Source organism: Pyxicephalus adspersus, chromosome Z (genome assembly GCF_032062135.1).
Source record: "Pyxicephalus adspersus chromosome Z, UCB_Pads_2.0, whole genome shotgun sequence".
NCBI classification, from domain to species: Eukaryota; Metazoa; Chordata; class Amphibia; order Anura; family Pyxicephalidae; genus Pyxicephalus; species Pyxicephalus adspersus.
This window is the reverse complement of record NC_092871.1, coordinates 28,150,012-28,174,984: the sequence shown is the minus strand read 5'-3', so window position 1 is coordinate 28,174,984 and position 24,973 is coordinate 28,150,012. Positions and strand designations below refer to the sequence as shown.

Below are 24,973 nucleotides of genomic sequence, written 5' to 3'. Positions count from 1 at the left end.
TTTTAAACAGTGAATATAATACTAAAGAGCAATTAAACCGTAGGCACCCCTAATCATACAGTTCAATCATCTTCTACATGAAAAGCATTTTATTGTAAAATATGCTAAAATAATTAATGTCCATATTATCAATCTTCAGTGCACTGTAAAGTCTTTGAACTTGTAGTTTATGCTGAAATCAGAAACATTGTTCTGCAGCTTTAATTAAGTGAAGCTTGATGAGCCATACAGTGCAGTACAGCATGTTTTAACAGATTTTTTTCATGTTCAAGCTAAGAAATAAGTGTTAATCATCCTTTTTTGCTGATTTTTAAAGCAATATTTTTACAGAAACATTAGACCCAGTCAGCCCTTTTGCAAAAATAATGAAAAAGTCTTAATAGCATTTAATTTAGACATTGCTAATGTATAATTACAAACCATTATTCTACCTGGTTAATTTTATAAAGGCAAAGAGCATCATGGAGGAAGGTTAGTAACTTACATCCACCAATCACAACCCCACCTTTATGGTCTTATATTACTCAAAAAAATCTGCTTTTGTACTTATGAACAAATTCATAATTGGCTTCACTTTTTTTAATTGTATTCCTTGTTATGTCAGTGTAGTAAGTGTGAGTGAAAAATTCATTTGCCTGCAATTTAGGCACAAATTGGGAGATTTCGGGGACAAATCACCCTTTGGAGATATTCTTTGGAGTCAATAAGGAAAGTACACATAGGATGTTTTCCTTGTTTTTTAGGGACCTGTTCTTGTTTTCATAAATATTAATTTTACTTAATATATTACTTTTTAAGAAAGGAAAAAGACACAAATAGACACAAAAAAAGAAAGCAAATAAGGTAAAGGTCTGCTTTAAGTTATTCCTAAACCTTGCATTTTTAGTAGTAAAAGAAGTTAACCAAAATGGGTATCATGTACATTCCCAGATTTTTGCAATAAATTATGGCTAGGATGATATAATGCTTTACAGATACAACTTCTGATTCTGAAAGCCATTTTTTATGTATGGTGTTTACCCTAGCTTTGGTGAAATCCCATGGTGATCTGTAAAGAAACTTTTAAAGAAACTGATTTTTGCTCATGGTGCTGAAAGGATTAGACAGAAAGCTAGAAAGGTTAAAGGGGGGGGGGGGGGGGGGTGAAGATGAGGATGAGATAGAAAGATAAGAAGTAAGAAGAAGATAGAAGAAAAGGATTAGACTGAAAGGAGAGAAGGAGAAACAAACAGAGCAGGGTGAGATGGAAAGGTAAAAAGAGATTTTAAAAGCGAAGATGAGCAAAGTGAAATTGACAAGTGAAAAGGAATAGAGTGTTCAAAGGTTCACAGTTCAAAGTAAGTCAGGTTGATAAAATACATAAGTCTGTCACGTTCAACCACTATATACAGTACCACAGTATAAAACCCTATGGACATAGTTGGTCCAGAGGAAGGCGAAAAAAAACCTTGGTAATATTTGCTGCAACAGGGGAAAAAATTCCTTCCAGATTTCATGAGGCATTAGGATTTTCCCTCGATCAACAGTCTGTTATCTTTACTTTAAAGCCTTAATACCCAGTTATATTCTGTGCTTCTAGAAAAGCATCCAACTTTTTCTTAAAGCAATCTATAGTAGCTGCTGAAACTACTTCCTGAGGAAGCTGATTCCACATTTTCACAGACCTTACAGTGAAGAATCCCTTCCTTATCTGGAGCTTAAACTTCTTTTCCTCCAGACACAAATGCCCTCTTGTTCTTTGTAATGATCATAGAGAAGAGAGTTTTTTATGTGAACCATTTATAAATTTATACAGGGTGATCATATCCCCCCTTATACGTCTCTTCTCAAGGGAGAATAGATTCAGTTCAGCTAATCTCTTCTCGTAGCGGAGCTCCTCCATTCCTTTTTTAGTTTAGTTTCCCTTCTCTGCACTCTGCATCTCCTATTCCACAATATCTTTTTTGTGAACTGGTGCCCAGTGGTAGAAGAAAAAAAAGAAATAAGGTAAGAAGAAAGAGAGAAATAGGGAAAAGACGGTGAAATGAAAAGGTAGGAAAGGAAAAAGAGAGTTGGATATTCCTAATCTGATTCATCAATCAATTCATTTAATCTGATATTGTGGCCAGCATTATAAGGGAAATGCTCCCAACTACAACAATATTATACTGTAGAATATGGATATAATAATTAGAGTAGGGGATCCCTAACACCTAAAAGTTATTTCAAGGGTTCCCCCTTGTTAAAAAGGTTGGGAGGCTGATAAACAACATGAAATATGTGATTTCATAAAATCCTGGTCACTTTAAGTATGAGGACATAACCAGGCACAATACAGTAAAATGACACTTTTGCAAAGTTGCCAACCAGTTAGGAAAAAAAGCATGTGTTGAAGGCTTTGAACAGCTGTGTATGGCAGTTTGGGTAGTTCAGAAACCTTGCTTACTATCCCTGTTGTTTCCTTGGAGTACAAGTATTTCTCTGAGTTCTGTCTGCCGGCTCTGCTCTCTGCTTTATGTATTCTTTACTCTTGTTATGGAGCAGAAGAGAGATCATGCAGTAGGTATGTTATTTCTTATCATAAACATCTCTCATAGATTTTTTGTGTTTTTATTATTCCAAGGAAACAGTTTTCCCATGACCTTTTTTCAGTGATACAATCAATAAATATATTTTTCTCATTATTATACCAACACAGAGAGCAATAATGTACATCTGATAGCATAAAAGAGCAAGCTGGCATTTATTGTAATGTTTGCAAATGCAAAATTCCCACCAGACGTTGCTTATGAATATTTTAGAGTTTTTTAGATCGGCACTGAAAACTAACACGGGGCTGCCGACAATCTGCTGAGGATCCAATGTGTTCTTTTCATTCAGAGCTAGTGCGGTTATTATTTTTAACCCACTCTCTGGATCACTTCAACTTTTTAATTAAAAAAAACAATCCCAAATATTGATTTGATTTGAATCAAGCAGCAAGCATTATTCATTCAAATCTATCACTGTTTGAAAGACAACTAAAGATTTTATTAAATGCTGATAGATCCGTCATCAAAGAACCACTAACCCTAAAATAAAAATCCACGTAATGTTAATGCGCTATTATTAATATTTACAAGTTTACATGTAAAATTATTCACATTTATAGCTGGTGTCTTTTGCATTTATTCAGTATTGCCGTGTTGTTTATTGCTTTGATTGCTTGCTAAAGGTGACAACACATTGACCTTTAATAGTTTTATTGTAGGTAGTGAATTGTGTGCCATTTCTATTTTTTCATATGCTTTCCTTTCTCGGTTTATTCATGAACATTACAAACCCATGTTTACATAAAGCATTTGCTGATTATTATTGATGGCTAAAAATGGAAAATATAAATTATGATGTTTTTACAAAAATATCTATATGCTACATGTGAGTATCTATCTATCTATCTTACTTTCTGTGTATTCATTTATTTATCCATCTGTATCTATCTCACATCTGCATTTGTATTTATCTTACTTTCTATCTATGCATTTCTTCATCCAACTTTACCTATATGTCTGTCTGTCTGCCTCTCTATCATCTATCTTTGCTATTGATATATTTATTATATCTATTCTAAGATTTATTTAATTTATGAATTATCCTTCTTTGTAATATCCATCATGCTGTATATGTGATGTATTATCTACTTCTTTAAAATAAATGTATCTCCAAACTTATTTGCTTTTTTATATATTGGAGATCTTTGAAAGACATGTTAATATATTATTATTATTATTATTATTATTATTAATAATAATATTTTATACATATATTTTATTATATATATATATATATATAAAATAAAACATATAATAATAGGCATTTAGACAAACTCTTGTACAGTCTGTGTCAGATTTATCCATGTTCCAGCATACATCAAAACACATACACAAAGCACTGTCTCCCCAGAATTTATTACCCTAATGTTCCATGTGTAAATATTTTTATGTATTCATACAGTCTAGATGTGATAAATTACTTTGAAAATAAGTCAGCTGGGAATGCATGAACATTTCTTATTAAGCTTGTCAGAAAAAACATTGGCACAGTGTGGGAAGATTGGCCACATCTCTGCACTGTGCTATCCTGATTTGTTAAATCCTTCTCTCCACTTCTAGATTATGCCAATCACATGCAATGTAAATAGAAGATTTCAGAATTGTAGAGGTCTAATCTCAAATCTTGTGTTGAGTCAAAGCTGTCTTGTATTTTACGAGTCCAAAAAGCGGAATAGAAAGCCATTTTAATATTAGTTCAGTGTTTTGGATTGATATGTATGAGAATTTATATGTATAGACATGGTAAAGCAGCTCCTACCAGGAGATAAGTAGACTGTTGAAACTCAAGTATATCAACTGTGTAATGCAATGCACAAAACTCAATGTCCCACTAAGCCCTGCTTAGCTGTATGCTATCATAGGATAAGCTGCAATTCTACAGACTCATCCACATTCTGCCTGTTCTTTTCACTTTTACAGAAGATCAACAAAATTTTAATACTTACCTTGACCTAACTACTCCAGCAAAGTTCCTTCTATTCCCAAACACTCATAATGTATTAAACTAGCCCCTCTCGCTTGTATCATTTCAGCTTTCAGTTTATTGTGGCAGCTTAATACAAATGAAGGAATTTGCGGGATATGTATTACCAGGAGGTGTTCTCCAATATGGAAATGTGAAGATCTTACTCTTTAGGGGGAATAGGTGTCTGTAGCAATTACATTTCTTGTTGAAGATGCAGAATGGAAAGCCAATGGTGGATGTGGCTACTGGATTCATCATTGCTCCAATTATCATTAATATGTTCTTGACACAACAGACAAGTGTATGCCCCAATCGGTTGCTTCTTCTCCAGACGAAAATGTTTGGATTTCACTTTGATTCTAAGTCCACTGCATAAAAAAAGTTTTAGCCTGCACTATCATATTTTTTGAGCATTGCCAGGTTAGGAAATGTTCTTGGGTATAGGCAGATAAAGTCTCACAGCAGTGCCTAAGTATATGCATAATCATATGAAAGGTTTATTATTTCCCTTATTTCCCTTCCCTTATTCCCTAGTGCAATAATAATGTATTCTTCTCAGGTAGCCTTCAAACTCAGAAGCCCCTGATAAAGTCCCCGTCATACTTTTATATCAGTCCAATTGCAGGTTTCAAACTAACCGTTGGCTAATTTTTTCTTAGCTAGTTCTATTTTGTGACGATAGTATATTTCACTTTGTCAACTCCAAGGAAATTAAATTAATCTAGATCTGTTAGAATCTTCAGTGACAAACAGCCATGCTTATCTGACATCGGCATGAAATAGTTCCTACATCGTCAGTCTTGTAGCAATGGAAAGAAATCTGCTAAAAAGATGCCACTTAAAGAAAATTGTAAAATGAAAAATGTGTTTTGCTTAAAACGTAGTAGGGATTAAAACTAAGATAATGTTCAGATCACAGCAGACTGATATTTAATTGGTATTAATCCATTAGAATGTTCCTGAATCAAAGCAACATAGAATGTAAGAAAGTTAAAAAAAAAATTAAAGCAAGAATAAAATTGGTTTATAAACTCCAAACTGTGAAGTATATGTATAGCCTAAAGCCTTTTCTCTTGTTTTGAATACAGTAGAGAAGGATTTAAGCAGATCTAAAACCTATAACATGCACTTTTCTTCATTCTGTTGCAGAATTCTTCTTTTCTTCCTTTTTGCGATTTTCAGCCTTCTTTATTGGCCAGGGTGACAACTCCTGTCCAAGCACAAGAGTTTGTTCAGTCCCAGCAAGCACAGGATGAGCCAGGATTGTAAGGCATCCTGGCAATAGACTTTTGTTTGCATCAGAACGGTTGGGCGTTCCCATACAAGTCTATGTGAATTCTCCGTCTAATTTTTGCTGTCTGCATGCTAGGCATTGTGAAATGTTTTCGTAAAAAAAACAAAACTTGGTTATGCAAAGCTTTGAGGCAGTTGTACTGCATTGGAACCCCTTTTAACAGGAATGGGCGGTCCTAATTTAACACACATTATTACACACAGACAATGTGACTAGGCCCTAACATTCAAGGAACCCAAGAACCAAAATGTAATATGTATGGATCTAAGCCAAAACACCCATAAGCCAGTTTATTTACCAACTGTCACACCTCCTCTTACCCTTACTCAATGTTTGCCTTAAGCAGGCCAAGAAATACATTTTGGAAGTGCCAAAGTAAAATGGCATGCTATGACACTGCAGGATATGAGAAGAACTATTAGTGTACTTCTGGATATAAATAGTTACTATAGAAATGCATTTTTAACCAAGATACTGAAGATACTGAGCACATTTGCAGTATAGGTTTACTATTGATAAAACAAAAATAACTTGAAATTTCTAATTTTTTTTCTCTTCAATCAATAACACTGACAAACAGCATTCCAAAATAATGAAGACATAATGTCCAGTCCATCAATAATTCTAGAAGTCTTCATAGACCCGGTGAAAGGTGCGATCATACTTACGGTTGGTACTCAATTACATTACAAAGGCATTATCTTTTTTGCTTTTTTTCAGTTTAAATATTAAGAGTGAAATATGCTATATAAACGCTATAACATTTCCACAGACAGAATCTGTCTTCTGTTCATTCCTATTTTTTCATCAATACATCCCAGTTTATTAAAAATAATCAAGCCCATGATTTTAATTTTTAATATGGCTGCTTCTCTATGGTTTTAAACGATCATCAGACCCCAAAGTGTATATCTTATTTTTTTGGATAGAGTTGGGAAAGGTTAGAATTTCTATGAGAGTCCCATTTGGGATTCGGGCTATATATACAGCATTTACCAATATCTGATATTGCCCAAAGACTGTTGACTTATCTGGTGAGATATCTGAACTTGAGTTCTATCTGAGCTATCTGAGTTCTTGGGTGTGTATGTGGGCAATCACTCCTAACGCAGGTGAGTATTTGTTTCCCAGAACAAGATGGCTGGAGAGGATACACTTTCATCAGTGAAGCTGGTTGATCCAGCAAAGCTGTAATGGATCTGGTCTAGGAATTAAAACATTGGATAGCAAATTACTTTGAAGAAATCCATCCCAGATTTGCTGGATCACACAACTTCACAGAAGAAAGTGTGTCCTCTCCAGCCTTGGAGAGCCCTAATAAAGCAGGCCCATTGACTTTAGGTACAATTACATCCTAGGATGTGTCCTTCTTCCTCCTTCTCCTTCTTTTATTTCCCTCTGCGGTAGCCTCTGGTAGTAACAAGAAGGCAAAGTTTCATGAAAGTGATTTTGCCTGGAAAAACCCATCTTCACAAACATTTCATGAAAATTGTGCTAATTTTTGGCTTGCATCAAAATGCATCTGGGAGCCTTATTTTTCAATTAAGAGAGTGTTCCCAGGAGTCACTACAAAACTGTAAGAGTTATTCTTACAGTTAACCAATAAAAATGTCTCTAGGATTAACAATCTCTAAAATCCAATGAATAAAATAGGTGGGCCAGGATTAGTAGAGCTCAGGAGGAAAGGCCAAGATGATACCGAATGTCCATCAGTCAGGAGCACAGTGAAATCAGACACAATCAGAAATCAAGCAAATTCAGTACAGAAGGGGAAACTGTACATCTGCAGAAGACTGAAAGTAATGCTGGAGTTCACTTTAAAGAACAAACCTGCTCAGATACATCTCCTCCTAATGTTCAGCATAAATGTTGATACATCTGTATGACCATACGTTGGTTATAATTAGATGCATTGCTTAGAAGTAGATAGTGCTTGAAATAGATGGAGTAAGCAAATAAACAAATATTTCATATTGTGTACACTCTATGCAAGAATTTGTTGCAGAAGACCAAGCAGTTTCTTTGTGATGCTCTGTCTGTCTGACACAAGCCTTCTTTTTTTATTTCCATGCTATTTTGATTGAGTGTGTGTAATGAAAATTCCATTTTAAAATATGGTTTGCTTTTGATAAACATTTTTAGGAGTTCAGCCCAGATATCTGACTGAGCATAAGGTGCCTGGGGGGATTAAACTAAGTGGGAGTCTGCCAAATGCTTGAATGGATAGAGTCTTTGGAAGAGTTTAAGTTAAGGAAAAGCGTATCTGTATATTGTAGTGAGCATTGCTTGCTATCACTTATGACAGGAAAACAAATGTATTTCAAGGTTGTACAGGAGCATTTCCAAGCATGGCATCAGCCATTCAACACACTAAATAAGCAGGACCTTTATTGCCGATTTTAGAATATATTTCTCTGAATTTAAAAAAAAAATGTTTTAAGTATATTAACAGGATTTCAGTGGAAAAAAGTTTCCTCGGTTATCTGTGTCTAGGTTTTAGGCTATTTCAGACTAGCATTTTTTTTGCAAGCAAAAGACCATTGAAAACCATTTCTAAAAAAAATGGTTATCAGTGGACCAATGGGATCTATTCATTATTCTTTATTTTATATTAAATATGTTTTTTTTGGATTCTCAATGCAGTGTCCAGGACGTTTTGTTGCCCTGCCACCTTCATCAACATCAGTTTCAACTGCTTTCAAACGCTTAAAAATTATTGTGCATGCATTTGTAGCTGTTGTAATGCCTTGCAAAGCTAATTTCCTTAAAATTCAAAATGCCTGCACAGATGTTTGATAATGCTTGCAAAAATCAGGCTTCGTTACCTGAAACCACTTTTGAACACCTAGATGTGGTTAGTAGATATCCAAAATTGGTAAAAGCTGTGTTTGAATGGCTAGTCTGAACTAAACCCTACTCAGTAAGGGAACTACAAACTCAGACCTTTCCACCAGTTTCAAAATATGTCCTCTGGTATAGTATAGATTGCCAAGAATTTCTGCTGAGAAGAAGAATAAAGAAGGTTTTCCAGGTCTGCTGGATTACCCAGGTTCACTGATGAAAGTGTATCCTCTCCATCCTTAGAAAGCTTTAATATATAGGGCCCGTTGAAAGAAGTAATCATGTTGGCCCTGAAATGTTTGTTCATAGGAATTCTCTTCATGGCACTTGGTGGCCATTTTTAATGCTTATCTACTGGGGTAATGTCTGCCAATATTCTGTATTTTACTCTTATGGTATACTACATTTTTATTCATATGTCTTTACCATTTGTACCTATTGTTACGTGTTATCCCTTTGTGTTTATCATTTTCTTTTGTGGTGTCTTTGTGGTGTGTTTTATTGTGCTTATATGTAATAGTTACATCACATTATATAAGCTGGTAATGTGGGGGTAAGAAGAACCGTTTTGTGAAACAGTGTTCTGCATTCTGCCTTTTTGCTTGTTTGACATTTTATATATATGGATGTATAATAGTGTAGATAAGAACATACTGTATTACTCTTTATAAAAGTTTACACGTACTTGGTACAAGCTTTGTTAGAGTTATATAGGATGAAAAGTCATTCTTTTTTTTTTAAAGACTGGCAACAAGCTACAGTTCTCACTGGAGACCACCTAAATGGTCTTCTGAATATGATAATACTGTTTGGTAGTATATAATAAACAAGGGTAAGTTGAATGGTCTTTCTGACAAGCAAAGAAGTTCTGATTTTTAGAATGTAATTGGCTTTTAAATGTTGTTATCTAAAGCTTCAGTTTCATGGAATAGGAAATACCAACATCAGCAGCATACCTCACACATTTCTAAGAACGACTGACCCTTATAGCTTTAGAATCTATAAAAAACAAATGTCACCAGTCTAAAAAAATGAAAGGAAGATAAGGATATGACTTGTTCTTCGTATTAACATTAGAAAATAAGCAACACATTACTGTTTCATAAAGTTAAAGTGGTCCTATCAGCACTTACATAGGTAAAAGAAAAGGGACAGTTGTGAAAGAGAGACATGCAGAGAATTGGTTCCGAAAGTGGGATTGTTTATTCACAGACGGGAGTTGTGGAGGAGTCTTGTATGATCTTCTTTCACCTCTACATGACAGATAAGAGTGGAATCCAATAAAACCAGCAACAATATGAATACAAGAGTTGCAAACCGAGACATGTTGAGTATGCCATACAGTGTTGCTCATATATCTTGAATTTTTAAATATGCAATGGTGTTGAAATAATTTTTTTCAGCTTGGAAATTCTACTCTTTATACCTGTCAATAAATCTTGTATAAACAATTGATCTCTAAGGAAACTGTGACAGCTGTGGTTATGCTGTTGCTTAATTCTACAAAATCAATAATGAAATCAAGTAAAAAAAAATCTTTCCTGCATCATGGGGTTAGAATTTATGCAGCCACGTTTTCTCTGAAATATCTGGGTACATAATTTTGGGGATTATTTAATTTCTTTTTGATATCAGTCTACTCTTTACAATACTTCAACTTTGTTATAAATAACAACATAATTTGTTCTTTATAATAGCTTGTCTTAAGCTCCTATGTATATGAATTAGAAATCAATACAACCAACACACACCTAACTATCAGTATGCTTTTTAAACAGATAAACTGAGTGCAGAGAATTTAAATGGATAACAGAAAAGTGGAAAAAATAGTAACAGTTATGAGGACACAAACTGTGTTACCTTATTATTGCATTTATCACTCTACCCTGGAGTATTTAGTCAAGGGTGGAATTATATTTTAATATAAAAAGTCCTATTACACATATATTTATATACTAAAAATATAAATAACAACAATGTGAATAGACTGAAAAGCAAGAATACCTTGGTCTACCTTTCATAAATCTGTTGGAATGTTCGATAAGCACAGGTTTTCATTAGTATTCTGACCAGGGAGAGATATTGATTGATTTGATGGGGTCTATCTATCAGCACGTTTTAAGCACTTTATCAAGCCTGGCCGGCTTGGTGTCATAAATCATTTTATCTGCATGTTTATTCTGCTCTGTACAGTAACTAGTGATGTGAAAATGTTTATAGAATAAGGGAAATGTTAAGCCAGACATGTTTTAACAGAACAGAAACGTGTTAAAAGGTCAATAATCTTAAACTGATTATTTTCTTGGCACCATAGCCTAATCAAGACCGCAAAGATTTGAATAAAAAATAAATGTTTTTTATGCATTTACAAAGCTTAAATCTCAGCTAATCATGTATAGGCTGTAATGGCAGGGTCCTATTTATTTTTGTGTTGATTGCAGTCTCTTCTTTAAAAATGGAACCCAGGCATTCATGAAATCAATGTATGCCATTTGTAGCCATGAATGCACGTTTATTCCTAGGTCCCTCCTGGTAGTATGGCAGAGAATAAGAAACTCACAAAGGCTTGTGCACATTCATTTTTAAGGGTTTATTGTAACTCAAAACGTATAGAGAGAGAGGATTAAGGTGGCAGAGTGTCAGTATAGCAGCAGTTCATATTCAGAAGCATTCCACACTGTAAATACCAACAGCTGACCTTCAGCACCCTTGCTAAACTCTTAAGTTCACAATGAAATCTTGGAGAAGCATTTCCTCCTCTAAAGTGGGTCTTCCCAAATTGACAGTTACAAATTCAGCATCAGCAGAATCAGACCTTAGCATCCTTCTTCAGGATTTCATCCCTTTAGCTTTTTCCAACTGAAACAAAGTCGTTACGCACTGGGAATGTAGCTCATCCTATCAGTGGTCCAATATGTAGTACCTGGCCTAACTAGACCCCAAGAGTGTCAGGGCCGTCCTGCCCTAACTCCTTAGCTTCTTTAGTGTTCCATGGCAAAGCCCCCCAAACACCAGTTCTCCTATATTTAAACTGTGTCAGAAGCCTACCTAAAGGCCTGGAGGCATCAAAAAGTTTGATAGGTCCAAAAAGTAATGCATCAGGGCAGTGATTGCCTGCTGCTTTGTAAAAACAGGGTTCCTCCCCTGCCACAGAAGGTAGAAAAACATCATTCCTTCTGGAGATCCAGGTTTTGGAACTGTCTAGAATGCACTAAGAATAATTTATAAACCCTTAATGAGAATTCAAAGAGAAAAGAGAAATATTTGAATGAGTTAGCATACAAAATCCCCCCCATATTGTAAAGTAGTAGATTCTGGTTTTTAGTGTGCCACTGCTGTCTTTTGGTGTTTTGGTCTTTGTTGCTAATAATTCCCGTGCAATAGAGATGTGGTGTGGTCAAGGCTAGGGTTGGGATAAAGAGTAAGTTAGTGTCAAGGGGCTTTAAAATACCTCTGACTCTGTTTATAATAAAAACAAAATATAAAGAATGACATTATTATTTACCTGTTAGTGTTGTAAAGTCACAATTATGTGGATTTCTGCTTAACAGACCACCTGAGATCCACCTGCATTGGGCTAAGCACCACCACAAATAGCCACTCACTAGCTATATAAAGATTTAGTTGAGCCCTACAAGCCATACCTACAGAGTGTTCATGGGCAATCGGCCGTATAAAGTGCTGAATAATGTGCAATGCGTATTAGTAGGAATATGACCTCTTTAGACACTTTACTAAGAAGCCAAACAAATATGTATAGTGAGACAGCACTTCTAGTAGGGTTCTGTGAACTCACTGTTTTTGAGTGGTTTCCTGAAGTGTTAGCAGAAGACAGTTTAGCAGACCTACAGCAGATTGCTTTGTGGCTTCTTTTATTAGGTGAGTCACTAGTAAGAGTCAACAAACTCCACTTACAGGTATGCATATAACTTTTATCTACCAACTGTAAATAATAGAATTGTTTAAGCAGGTCATAAATAGATAACATTTTAGTTTACAGAAAGGAGTTAAGAACTCCATAATTTTGTCATGACCTTGCATTCCCTTTATAAAGAAAAAGACATAGTTAGAAATTATAGTAAAATTCTTGTCACCTTGGGAGTCTTCTTAAAAACCCAGCTGACTTTGTGGAATTACTAGGCTAAACAATAACATAGGAGTGCAAGCTCCATGCAGAATCAATCTGTTTTGCTAACTTCATTTAAGTATTAAAAACAATGTGTTCATTGTGGAGATGACAATGAAAAATAGATAATGTAATTAGACTACACTGTTAATTGATACCAGATGGGCTTAGATCAAGATAATAATTTACAGATGGCATCCAATGGTATTACTATTGTTTTCATCATGATGTAAAATAGTTTTTTTTTATTTGCATAGTAATAATTACCATTTTGTGACTATAATGTATTGCGGTTATAGGGTTGGGATATACTAGGTTAAACCACTGGGTCTTATAAAATCAAATATAATAGAAAATAGGATGTGGTAGCCACAGGAACTAGTCAGATGTACAAAATATTTTTCAAGGAGATAAAACAAAAAATGAAACGCAACTTCATTGTGGTTGACATTTGAAAAATATGTTGATTTTACCTCCAGATTTGACCAGTACTGTTGCAGTTGAATCTTTCTTAACTTTAAAGAAGATGGTTTCTGCTTTTTTAATGGACTGAAGATCTGATTTGGATCTTCTGCAATGCTCTCTTGCACATTCTGCTCTTCCTAAACCTTCTTACAGACCTCTCCTGCAATTTTAATTTGTTGTTTTACTTTTTACATTCCTCTCTGAACAACGCTGCCCAATGTCACAACCTGCTCACTTCTACACACACATACTGCCTACCGACGTACCCTCTGCACACCTGCACATACTGCTTGCTATTATTCCCCCCACAGTCCTTAACAAATACTGCCCTCACTGCACTCCTCTTCTGCCCATACTGCCAATTTTCTTTTTCTTCAGTACTTCTGTCCTGAAGATACTGCATGCTGCATATAGAAAATGTAATTTTTATCCATCACTACAAAATTGTACACAATATTTTTGCATCTTCTTGACATTTTGATATATAAAACACCTTATCAGCATTGCATGTAATAATTCAAACCTTGGCTGTTCTGGAAAGGAATGTTTGTGTCCTTTAATTGCATCCTAAACTGCTAAAAGCTTAATGCTGGGGCTATAAAATTGTGTGTGCGATCGATTGCCTTGTTTCTGTTAAGTTTGTTAAATAAAATATGGTACACCAGAGAATTTCAATCAGTAATTGCTTTCCTAGATTGTAAGCTTACAAGGGCACCTGCTTTCATTAGCCTTAGGCTTTGTTCAGACCAAGTTGTGTGTTGTTGTGTATTCCACTTCCTCAGATGAGATGTTACATGTAGCATTTTACCTGCAGCAGAAATTTTGGGGGCGGCAGTGAGCGGTTTAGTACTGTCCATTGGTGCCCATGGTGAAATATGAAGATGCTGACCCTGAAAGTTTCCCGAACCTACATGGTTTTGACTCTACAGAAATGGAAGATAAAAGATATATGAGGAGGTCTTCTGTATTCTGTATGAGAGGAAATACATACCATGAAAGTACACTTGTTTATAACCTACAAAAATTATATTTTGCTTGGTTAGCGGTAATTAGGATGTTTTGCTAGGTATATTTGAGAAAAATAGACATAGATCTGCTGCTTAAGTTCTAGTTTTATGGATTGTTATGCAGTTACTGTAGGAAGGCGTAAAGGCTCTGGGTGCAGCTGTGATACAGAATACTGAAAGGTCAGCAGTGATGGGTTTGTAGTACATAAACTAGAGAGCTTAGTGCTAAACTGTCTTCACTGTAATGACAGCTCAGCAAAGAAAGGCTGAACAGCCACATTCTACATTCATGACTGTGGCAGACCCAATTAAGAATGAAAAAGTATTACACAAATGTTAGAATTTCCAGAGACTTTAGTTGACAGTAATTGGAGAAAACTCATTTCAAAATAGGTGTTCTGTTTTTTTTTTTACTTTTGAAACTTTCTTAGTTCCAAAGCATAGGGTCATTAATTTTCCGACTAATGATCTTTGGCAGATAGTAATCATACTTTTGTGGAGTTCTGGCTTTCCAGTTAATACTTCTTTCACGTCTCTACACCTAATTGACAAAAAGACATAGCATTACAAGGATGATATACATGTATTTAATAACTATGGCTGTATATTCATCTTGCATACAGAGTAATTTGGGTAGCGTGAGAGGTTTCTGTAATGTGTAGCTAAAATATCTAAATGCAGGGAAGATTGGGTGATTTTTCAAAAGCTGTTTTGCATATTGTATTTTTTAAGCTGTTGATTCCTTTAAAAAATATGGTAAATAATATAGCAAAATTGACTATATTTACAGCTTTTGTAGATAATATAGAAGGGGTTCTCTGAAGGCCTGAAATGTATTTCAAGGGTTTCCCTGTGTTCCATGGCAAGGCTCTCCTATCTAAACTGTGCCGAATCCTGCCTAAAGTGGCTTTGAAATGTTTCATTGGTCCCATAAGTAATGCATGCAGGAAAGGGTTCCTCCTCTGCGACCGTAGGAAGGAAATTATCATTCCATTTCAAAATCCAATTTTTTAGAACTGTCTACAATGCACTAAGAATAACTTCTAAACCCTTAATTGAAACATGCTACATAACAGGGGTGCTACTTATGCTTACTATGAAAACCAAAAAGAAATACTTAAATGGGTCAGCATACAACCCCCCATATTGTAAATTAGTAGATTCTAGTTTTGGATGTTCCACTGCTGTCTTTTTGTGTAGGACCTTTAGGTCTTTGTTGCAAATGATTCAGATGCTGTAGAGGTGTGTAAATAAGGGGAACAGTTTACATAGAGGTGGATTAGAGGGGTATTGTCAAGGTTAGGGTTGGGATACAGAGAAAGTTAGTGTCAAGGAGCCTTTAAATAACTCTGACTGTTTAAAATAAAAACTGAAATAAAAAGGCATTAATATTTACCTGTTACATGTAGAGACCTTTGGATTTCTGCTTAACAGACCACCTGAGATCCATCTGCATTGGGCTAAGCACACCCAGAAATAGACACCCACCAGCTACCTATAGTTCCCCTGTGTTAAAAAAAATGTTTAGAAAGGCTGCTGTTTTTTTTGGAAACTGTAACTATGCTACCATGATTTTTTTGGGTTACATGAATGAGTACCATGAGGAAACCTTTAAATACGGGACAGATTGACAACCATACCTTAAACTTTGCACAGAGCTTCCCTAATAGTCTGAAGTAAATAAAATCAAATTGCAACTTTTAAAAAACAAAAACATTTATTACTTTGCCCTCTTAATCACCATGCATCAAAATATCCAGTAAATACACTTTTTTTAACGGTTTTGTTTGCTTCTCTGGCAAGACAGACAATTGCACAATTATATAGTTTCATTTGTAAGGGGTAAATTCTAATTTCAACACACGTAGGGAGTGTGGGAGAGGTCAGACTGTCATTAGAATAAAAATTTCTTCCAAGCAATCTGTAACAGACCCAATTACAGGCAGTCCTTTTTATCTTCTCATGTAGCCAAAGGAAGAATGTATGCCTACCAGAATGAACTTGTTCCTCAAAGTCTTAACTAAACACTAGCAGGATTCTGTTTTCCTTCTCTGAAGAGCCAGACTCCATCACCAATAAGTACTCTGGTTCCTTCCCCAGTGGGCTTAAACTTTAGGCACGGCCTAGTCAGGCCTCAGAAGCCTTCAGGGTCACCTTCCCTGTCCTCTCACTCTTTCAGTATTCCGAAGCTACTCGTTAACTCAAAGGTTGCTTGTTAACCTAATATTCTAAATCTTGATCTTCTAGCATTTACTCACCCAGGAATATGCCAAAATTTCTCACAGGTCCAAAACCAGTGCACCATACCACCTTAAAATGAACAGATCCTTCTCTGCAACAAAAGATAACCAACCGTCATTACATGCTACATATACTCAAATAAATCTTGCAACAAATAGATATGGGGGTTGTACTCTCAGGATTGTTATTCAAGTCGATCCTCATCTAGCTTGAACAGTGGACCCCGGATGACCACTGTTGTTTCCTATGTAGGTGATTACAGTGAGGTTCCTCCTGTCTGCCTTTTCCTCTGTTCTCCATAGGACTGAACAAAGTAGTATACAGCTCTCATTTCTTTGTCCTGTCCCAGGAAACTATCATAAAAAGAAATAAAAGTGGCAAAATTTGGTACATGTAAACTTCCCTGTCTTAACCAGGTAATTGGATAAAGAAGAAGCAGCTCACTACAGAGATCACTCCTGGGGTCTTTTCTCCGGTAGCTAAGCTCCCAGTGTTATGCACTACACATTTATTACCTTGTTTATATCAGTCCAAACCAACTTTAATGACAGATTTTAGACTTCTAACACTGAATTGCTAAATACTTTTTTCAATTAAAGGTTGACCTTTTTTCCTAGAGTTTAGGTTTTGAATAGACCAAGCAACCAAATAAAATGTTATGTTAGAGAACCAGATATAATATTCAGATATGGAAAAGAATTATTCTAGTTTTGCTTGTTTGGTTTAGTCACACGACAGCTGATACATAAACCTTGATAGCAAGAAAGGACTATGGAAACATTCCACAGGATGTCATAGATTCTTTTATATCTAACGATATATGGTATTTGACAATTTTTTGTTGTTACTTTATAGCATGGTAAATGAATACCGCTTTTTAGTATTATACTTGAACCAATATGCATTTTATTACTAAAATCTTCATGAACATATTTAGATTATTATTTGCAATGTGTTTTGTGGACATCGTATGTACCCATATTTAAACTAAATGTGAAAATATGTATTTGCCTTTCAGAGGAAAACTGATTTTCGTAGGTTTGTATGTAATAGGATGAAAATGTACTATAAAAAGTCAAAGGCGTTCAAATGTCAGAGAAATTGATTTATTTTTCTTTCATGTTTTATTAAATGTCATCAGAGTTTATTACAAATTATACCACCTGATAGATCATTGCTATCATCCTTTCATCTTGGTACCCAACAGTTGATAAAGACACTAATAAATTCAATGTGTCAACAGACAGATAAAAAATAATGAGTTTATCTACAGTAATATGAGCCAATGTTCAGCTAAGTTTACATTAAAAAAATGGCAAAACTGCCACAGATAGATTGAGGGGTGGGAGCATGTGCAGGTATATTTGCTTATCTTCTGGTGAGTGGAGCTATACTGATATCTGCGTCACACAAGATGTGAAGAATTTTGCTTTCAAATAGTTTGCTAATGTGAAAGGTTATCTTAAAAAATGTTTTGTTGTTTCCAGTAAATTAAATAATTATTTTTTAGGCACTTACTTTATAATAAAAACTAAAAAGAAGATTTGACTCAAGTATAAACCTAGCACACAAAATGTAGTCATTACTGATTACATTTATAACAGTAATCCATATTATAATATTTTTGTTATCCCTTAGTATTAAGTCCTTAATACCTTTGAAACTCTATGTTTTGGATTTAAAAATAGTTACTGTACTTTTAAAATCTATGGAAGAACATTGCAGAGATCCTGGAGAAATGCATTTTCCATCTTAAACCTGTTAGCAACCAATCACATTTAGAAATGAGACTTCCGTTAATAATAAATAAATATAATGGGGTGGATGTAGAATGAGATGAAGTTTTCTATTATTAAGTTTTAGGTTTACAACAGGCTCAGTTCACAAATCAAAAAATTCAAGATAGAGAAGCTGAACCAAACTTGGTATACTTACCTGTCCCTGGTCCCCCACAGGACACCACCATCTTTTTCTTTATCCACAGGTTGCACTAGAATCTCACCATGTATGATTCTTATGATGGGTTTCTAGGTAAATAGCACTGAAAGAGTAGGACATAGACAATTCAAATATAGCCTAAACTTTTTTTGTTGTTTACATGGAGTTGTAAAGATTTCAAAAAACAAGATGCAACAGGTTGATTTGAAGGAAAAATCTGAAAGTGACTGATGTTCCCCTCTTAGGCAGATGTCCCTGGAACAGACACCAGTATTAAAATATTAGAGTGTCTAACCTTTCCCCACTGTTCCCATAACTGAAAAGGCTTTGCCTAGAGACAGACTGGGTTCTTAGAATTCTGTTGAGAGCCAGTTAAGTAGCAATACAGCAATGGTCAGGGGTTAAAAAAGAGATCAAATGATTTTGTGCACGTTCTCTTGTGTTGGACGGATGAGGAATTTAGTACTACTGGGGGAATGATATGGAGGCCTAACTTTTTTCAAGTTGTGATAATTATGTAAAATTTTAATAGTATTATTATTTCCACACTTAAGTTACCTATAAATATGAATTAGTGCCTGATACCTATGATACAGACAGAATAGATTGGTAACCAGCTGCCTTTGAGCCACCTACAAACTTGAAGTAGAGAAAAGCAATTTGCACAGAATATTGTGGATCTATGGACAGCCTATAGTGCAACGTTCTACTAGCAGTCTCAAATTCTGGAACACATTTATGAGGGTATAGGTATAAGGAGAACATGTAGGAAAATTAGGAGGGTATAGTATATGAAAGATGTGAAATCAGGGTATGACACTGTGAAATTGCTACAGTAGACAAGGTCTGGTAAATGTAAAGATAAAAGCAGTATTACTTGAATATTATATACACACAAGCAGATTATGTATGTACAGTATAGAGAGTAGATATGTAGCACGTGTACAGTATATGGACAGTATGGGTGTATAGGAAATAGAAGCATGGTGGGTAAAATATAATTTGGTGAACAACGTGCCGAAGCTTTGTACCCATTCAGAAAGTCCTCTGCCTATAACCGACTCTATTTAGCTTCTAAAATTAAAAGCTGTATATATTACCTACTTCATTCTGAAACTACTGCAAAAATTAAATATTGAATTATACTAGCTGAATTTTGCTTGTGGATATTTCTGTCTAAGTTGCCACAGGATATATTTTTCAAGAGCGTTTCCTGTAAAAATACACCACTCATTATCCTTCTCATAATAATTCCCCCAAGCCATAAAGCAATTTCAAGCAGCTTGCTGTGTGGAGAGGCCAGCACAGAAAAATAGCGCATAGCATGACGACAGTCTGCTGTCGGACCTCAGAAGTGCTCTCCTGATTTAGCTCCTTCCGCTGTTTTATTCCGGCCTGCTAAGAAAATGTTTCTGAAAAGCTATCCAGATGGTGCAGTTTTACTTTTTTTATATGTTTGCCAGCCTGTGGAAAGTCATCTGATTTGGTTGTTAACAAAACACAAGAACACGGTCAAACTGCAGCCTCCACTGAGCAGAACGATTGTCCTTTGGTAAATAAGCATATTTAACAGCATTAGAACATATATAAGCAATATAGTCAACTACAACTGCAGCTCTTTTATGTGGGTAAAGTGGTGAAGGGATCTAATCCTCCTATTCTTTACTGCACCCAGAAAAATGGATTCCCCTACCACTCCTTTACCTGGAAGTAGTAGGGTAAACTTTTCAGCTAAATTGCAAGTTGTACCTAGCTTTTTGGCTTTACCAGATGGGTACTTGTAAACCAGTACCTAGGGTAACCCACCATGTGCACCAGGGCCAGCTCATGTATGTAAAAAGGAACAAAACATCAGCTTCAATAAAAAAAGCATTTTACCAAACATATTCCAAAAATAATTTACTGAAACATTAAATGACATTTATTTCAATAAACTAAATCATGAAAGATCTGTATGGCTACATGAATAGGTATTAAATCATACTTGACACAAAAGAGTAATAAATCAACTGAAGATAATTGAAGGGAAGCTGTGGCAACATGTATAGTCCTACACTAGGTTGTATTCATCTAAGTAATTCAATTGAAAAACACTGCAGGCAACCTCTGAAACAGCTTAGTTTAGCCTAAAGTCACTGCAAATAGAAAATTAGCTGCATTTACTTAATTGACATTAGATGTTTTGTGCAAATATGTGAGCTTTTATATAAATGTTTTTGAATAACATAAGCATTTCATATAAAACAATACGTTAGTCATTTAATTGAATATTGTATATTTACAAAAAAAAAGATAACAGAGGAACAGGAAAAATCAATTGCATGGGTCTTATTTTTCTATATACTTGTTGGTGAATTCGTCTCTATATAAGCAAATAGGAAAAAAATTAAAGGCACAGCAGAAAATGTCCTCTTCAATAATTGTGGTGTCTGTTGTGGTTATTTGTCTGTTGTTTGTAACCCCCCTCCTACCAATAGACTTATACCTCACCTCTTTTCCACTATGTGTGGTTCATCAATCAGCATTTCTGCTGTCTGCTGCAGTTATAAACTTGTGGCCTTGGAAGTTCTTATAAAACATGCAGTTAATATTGGGTTGCAAAACTAGAGAAAAAACAAAAGCACCAAAGTCTAAGAAGATTTGAATGCTTTGGTTAATGTTTATAATGGATGTTCCCTGCCCATAGGTGACCTAGTGGCAATCTTTTGGCTATCATTGATTATTGGGTACTCCTAGTGTCAGGACCTTCTGTTCCTGCTATCACTCACCCCACTTCAGCACCCAAATATCATGTAATGTGCCCTAGGAGAAGACTCCGAAACAGAACTGAACTGAGTGATAGAGTGTAGCTTTACATAAGAGAAATACCGGACTCTGGGGGATATAATATACTTTTAAACAACACCTGCTCATTTCTGCAGAAGCAACGACTACCAGGGAAATACCAGAAAGGGGGTCCTGTTTAACGGGGAATAGGAAGTGGTAACCTGAAATATCCAACCCCCAGCCTATAGCCTTTTTCCCTATGATTTATTGCCCCATCATTTAAAATTGCCGAAGTTGGTAGAATGGCATTTTAGACATCTAGGATATGTAGGTGTTATAGCATTGGCATGCATTGCTTTGTAGAGGCTAGAGAGACCCTACTATGATACAATGTAACTTTGGAGTCACATTTAAAGTCTAGTCTGACATGCTTTAACATTTTACTGGCTAGCTGTATGTAACAGTGCAAGCCATCAGTAATGTAATGTCCCATAGTGTATTGTCCTGAGCAGGAAAACATTTGTCCTGCTAAGACTTCCAATTATCTTCATTTGCAATATAATGGGGGCGACCTTGGACAGACATACAGGGGGCAAGGGGACATTATCATACAATTACTACAATAATGATATTATAATGATTCACGGATAACTTTTTATTGGATAGCAACATTAAAGCCAATATTTATATATTTATTATATTATATATAAGCCCAAATATGCAAATGGATATTATTTGAACTATAGCAAGTATGTCAAATTCAAATGCCTAAAGGCTGAAAAATCCTACTTAATTGGCTATGACCAGTTATTTAGAGAAATCCTAAAGCCATAGTGTATTACATATTAGATATTGTATTATGCATTACATAATCCCTGAACGCATTAAAAAAAACAAGTATTGTCTTTAAGCAGTACTGCAAGATAAGAGTGGGTGTTCTTTTTGAATAAGCTATATTCAAAGACATTTGTGATTTGCAGAACTGTTGTAGTGAACACAAAAATTCTATTTCCTATTTGTCAACTGGAAAAAATGATAAATAGTACTGTATATGTGATATAAACATTTCATATGCCATTTAGATATTGGCCTTAGAAAATGGCATTGCAGCCTTGCACACTTCTTGTTATGGTAAAGGCCAAGGACATAATCCTCCTCCATTGTCCTTGCTAAGTGCAAAAATAACTCATATGATCAGCCTCTCACTTCAAAAAGAAAATTAAAGAGAGTAAATTAAATTGCTAAAGGGTGAAAAGTGCACGGTGTAAAGGAAAGAAAATTAATGTTCTCCAGTATATCCTAGGCATCTCTCCTCCAGCCTCCCTTATATAAATTGCTAAAGGGTGAAAAGTGCACGGTGTAAAGGAAAGAAAATTAATGTTCTCCAGTATATCCTAGGCATCTCTCCTCCAGCCTCCCTTATATTAGTTTCATGGACAGCATTGTCTCTTGACCTGAACAAGGGGTAAAGGAAACAGACATATCATTCACATACAGGGAAGACATCTAAGATATACAATCGTCACTAACATTAAAAAGCATCTTATGATAAGTCACCTGACATATTGTATGTTTATTTTCAGGGTTCTTCTTTCTACTGTTAGAAAAAAAATGATGCTGGGAAACAGATCAGATAATGTACATGACAGACATATGGACAGGGCCAGCTCCCATTGTCCTAGCATGTCTTACTTAACCTCCTGGGGGGTTCAATTCTGTCCGGATTTATATGTATAAAAGGGGTTAAATATTTTATGAAAATTTAATTTACATTGTAGGCCTGTAATTCTTAGGCATAACTCACCAAAATATGTGAAATATTTAACCAATGTAATAAATTTATTAATAAACTTTAAATAAAAAAAACACAAAAATCTGTTAAAACAAGGGTGCATAAATAAATCAAAAATATTGAAACCTGTAATAAATCTGTACAGTAGCATATATATATATATATATATATATATATATATATATATACACATTATAATGATTACTTTGTTTTGGATTCTATACAGTTATTTTGTATTCAATCAAATACAAAATAATTTGAAATTTCCGCATTCACCGACTTCATCGAAAATTCCCGGGGTTTGTCAGTGCACTCGACGGGGGACAGATCGGATGAAGGGGACTCAGCCTGAGGATGGCATCTGACCGGCAGGACACCGGAGGATGCCAGTGGGACCAGGTATGGCTTTATTTTTTACTTTTTTAGCTACCTCAAGTGTGGCTCGGGGTTACCCCTTTCAGCATGTATTTTTAATCCCGAGCCACACTCGGGATTACCGCTCAGAAGGTTAAAGAAATTGCTTTGCTCACAAGTTTGTTATATACATGGAGTTATCTTGGTGTAAAGTAGATATTTTAACTATGTTCACTTTTATACATAATGTTAAAGTAAAAAAAAAAATAAAATAATAATATATATATATATGTGTATATCTGTCTTAATGATATCTTTGCAGAGAACTTCTTATCCTTAAAGGATGTGCCTATAATTCACGCTCTGTTCAGAGCTCCCTTTGTAGTTACTCCGTTGTGCTATAGAGAGCAGAGACTACAAGTGTTAACACCCCCATCCATGACACACAATGCATTGGACCTGATTTATTAAAGCCCTCCCATAATGGAGAGGATACACTTTCTTCAGTGAAGCTGGGTGATCCAGCAATCCTGGAATGGATCTGGTCCAGAATTAAAAGCATTTGCTGGCAAATAGCAAATGACTTTGAAGAAATCCATACCAGGTTTGCCTGAAAAAAGTGTACCCTCTTCAGCCTTGTAGGGCTTTAGTAAATTATGTAGTTTACTTATAGGCATGAAACTAACTTTCCAACCCCTCTGCTGTCTTCTAGAGTTCAGCCAGAAATAGTGGGAACCACCAATAGCCTTTACACAGACTGATTAAATAAATGTATGCAAGAACTGATTTAAAAAAAAAATATTACTCATCTATAATTGTGTGCTTTTTGCTTGTTATTGAATCCTAATGTTAGGACTACGTCTTTATATCTAAACAAGTCCGTCTGCCAAGTTCACAGTTGGCAGCAAATGAAAAATATAACCTGATCTGCCTATGATTAATATTTCCTAACTTTATTTTAATAATTATTTAGATTGATCAAAGGAAAAAAAAACACTTGTGGTTTGAGGATGCAAACTTAGCAGATGGTATTAGAGCAATTTACTAGCATAGAATATTTTTAGTTATGAATATTAAGTTACTATTTATATAAAAACATAAAGTACATGATAAGAACATTTTGAGATTTTTCCATGTAAACTGTTTTTCTTTGAAAGAGTTCTTTAAAATGTCTTAACATTCTTTCTTTGTCTGATGATGTGCACAACAGACCTTAATATTATAAAATGAGTTTCCATGTGCTGCATTGCAGTATCTTTTAGCTTTACCAGCACAGAAAGCTGCTGCTACACTACTGTAGCTAAAAATGTAAAAGACAAAAAAGGCATTCAGGAAAATCTCAGGTTTTCTATTTAGAAATTAAAAACATTATTCTTTATGATTGGCTTCTTGCAGCATTGCAGCATAATAATGTCATTATGTATTAGATTTTGTAAAACACTTTTTTATATGGAATCAAAAAACATATTGAAATGTTACTAAAGCTAATCTACATCTCCTGACTCCACTAAACGCACCTTAGCAAAAAAAAAAAAAAAGGTGCCGTTTTTGCTCATGATCATGTGACAGCCCAGTCCCGGGTCTACTCTATTTTTCTGTTTACAGGATGAGAA

At 35.1% G+C, this 24,973-nt stretch overlaps 1 protein-coding gene across 5 annotated transcripts in view; it reads left to right on the top strand.

Annotated features, from left to right (window-relative positions):
* Positions 1-24,973, top strand: part of FGF13 (fibroblast growth factor 13) — a 236,163-nt gene that overhangs the window by 95,690 nt on the left and 115,500 nt on the right. Inside the window, exon 3 of one of the 5 annotated variants that reach the window (XM_072430402.1) lies at positions 6,411-6,499. The exons of the other annotated variants lie outside the window; for them this stretch is intronic. The gene's annotated coding sequence lies outside the window, so the exon portion shown is untranslated. The remainder of the gene's footprint in view (positions 1-6,410; positions 6,500-24,973) is intronic. 5 annotated transcript variants of the gene reach the window in all.